This window comes from Gopherus flavomarginatus, chromosome 11 (genome assembly GCF_025201925.1).
Source record: "Gopherus flavomarginatus isolate rGopFla2 chromosome 11, rGopFla2.mat.asm, whole genome shotgun sequence".
Taxonomy (NCBI): domain Eukaryota; kingdom Metazoa; phylum Chordata; order Testudines; family Testudinidae; genus Gopherus; species Gopherus flavomarginatus.
Genome location: NC_066627.1, coordinates 13,422,568 through 13,425,088, shown reverse-complemented (window position 1 = coordinate 13,425,088; position 2,521 = coordinate 13,422,568).

Here is a 2,521-nt window from a genome sequence, read left to right as displayed (position 1 = left end):
CGAAACCACTTCGGGACTATTAGCAACTCTTATCCCCTTAGAAGATTCTTAGGATGTTCCCCTTCATTCTTCTTTTCTCAAACTTAAACATGCCCAGTTATTTTTTTTTAACCTTTCCTCATTGGACAAGTTTTCTAAATCTTTTATCATTTGTGTTGCTCTCCTCTGGATTTTCTCCTGTTTGTCCACATCTTTCCTAATGTGTGCCACCCAGAGCTAGACACATTACTCCAGCTAAGGCCTCAAGTAGAGTGAGACAATGACCTGCTATGTCTTAAGCAGCAAAGAGTGGGAGATCATGGAAAATCAGGGGATCTCTGCTTTTTGCAGAGATTACACAGAAGCAAAGGCTAAGGGATGCAAATGGTGTTACTATACTGTAATAAAACATGACTAGGATACAGCAGAGAGTGGAAGTGGGGAAGGAGCGGCTATACATTATAATCAGAGGGGTAGCCGTGTGAGTCTGGATCTGTAAAAGCAGCAAAGACTCCTGTGTCACCTTGTAGACCACTGCTTCTTGTTCTATCATTGGAGGCTAAGGTGAACAAGTTTTCTACCTCCTCCTGATGACACTCTTTTAGATACCTGAAAACTGTTATCATGTCCCCTCTCAGTCTTCTCTTTTCCAAACTAAACAAACCCAATTCCTTCAGCCTTCCTTCATAGGTCATGTTCTCAAGACCTTTAATCATTCTTGTTGCTCTTCTCTTGACCCTCTCCAATTTCTCCACATCTTTCTTGAAATGCGGTGCCCAGAATTGGACACAATATTCCAGTTGAGGCCTAACCAGTGCAGAGTAAAGCGGAAGAATGACTTCTCGTGTCTTGTTTACAACACACCTGTTAATGCATCCCAGAATCACGTTTGCTTTTTTTGCAACAGTATCACACTGTTGACTCATATTAAGCTTGTGGTCTACTATGACCCCTAGATCTCTTTCTGCCATACTCCTTCCTAGACAGTCTCTTCCCATTCTGTATGTGTGAAACTGATTGTTCCTTCCTAAGTGGAGCACTTTGCATTTATCTTTATTGAACTTCATCCTGTTTACCTCAGACCATTTCTCCAATTTGTCCAGATCATTTTGAATTTTGACCATGTCCTCCAAAGCAGTTGCAATCCCTCCCAGTTTGGTATTGTCCGCAAACTTAATAAGCGTACTTTCTATGCCAACCTCTAAATCGTTGATGAAGATATTGAACAGAGCCGGTCCCAAAACAGACTCCTGCAGAACCTCACTGGTTATACCTTTCCAGAAGGATTGGGAGCCATTAATAACTACTCTCTGAGTACGGTTATCCAGCCAGTTATGCACCCACCTTACAGTAGCCCCATCTAAATTGTACTTTCCTAGTTTATCTATAAGAATATCATGCGAGACCGTATCAAATGCCTTACTAAAGTCTAGGTATATCACATCCACCACTTCTCCCTTATCCACAAGGCTCGTTATCCTATCAAAGAATGCTATCAGATTAGTTTGACAAGATTTGCTCTTTACAAATCCATGCTGGCTATTCCCTATCACCTTACCACCTTCCAAGTGTTTGCAGATGATTTCTTTAATTACCTGCTCCATTATCTTCCCTGGCACAGAAGTTAAACTAACTGGTCTGTAGTTTCCTGGGTTGTTTTTATTTCCCTTTTTATAGATGGGCATTATATTTGCCCTTTTCCAGTCTTCTAGAATCTCCCCTGTCTCCCATGATTTCCCAAAGATAATAGCTAGAGGCTCAGATACCTCCTCTATTAACTCCTTAAGTATTCTAGGATGCATTTCATCAGGCCCTGGTGACTTGCAGGCATCTAACTTTTCTAAGGGATTTTTTACTTGCTCTTTTTTTATTTTATCTTCTAAATCTACCCTCTTCCCATAAGCATTCACTATACTAGACATTCCTTCAGACTTCTCAGTGAAGACCGAAACAAAGAAGTCATTAAGCATCTCTGTCATTTCCAAGTCTCCCGTTACTGTTTCCCCCTCCTCACTGAGCAGTGGGCCTACCCTGTCCTTGGTCTTCCTCTTGCTTCTAATGTATTGATAAAAAGTCTTCTTGTTTCCCTTTATTCCCATAGCTAGTTTGAGCTCATTTTATGCCTTTGCCTTTCTGATCTTGCCTCTGCATTCCTGTGTTATTTGCCTATATTCGTCTTTTGTAATCTGACCCAGTTTCCATTTTTTATATGACTCCTTTTTATTTTGTAGGTCACGCAAGATCTCGTGGTTAAGCCAAGGTGGTCTTTTGCCATATTTTCTATCTTTCCTAACCATCGGAATAGCTTGCTTTTGGGCCCTTAATAGCGTCCCTTTGAAAAACTGCCAACTCTCCTCAGTTGTTTTTCCCCTCAGTCTTGATTCCCATGGGACCTTACCTATCAGCTCTCTGAGCTTACCAAAATCGGCCTTCCTGAATCCATTGTCTCTATTTTGCTGTACTCCCTTCTACTCTTCCTTAGAATTGCAAACTCTATGATTTCATGATCACTTTCACCCAAGCTTCCTTCTACTTTCAAATT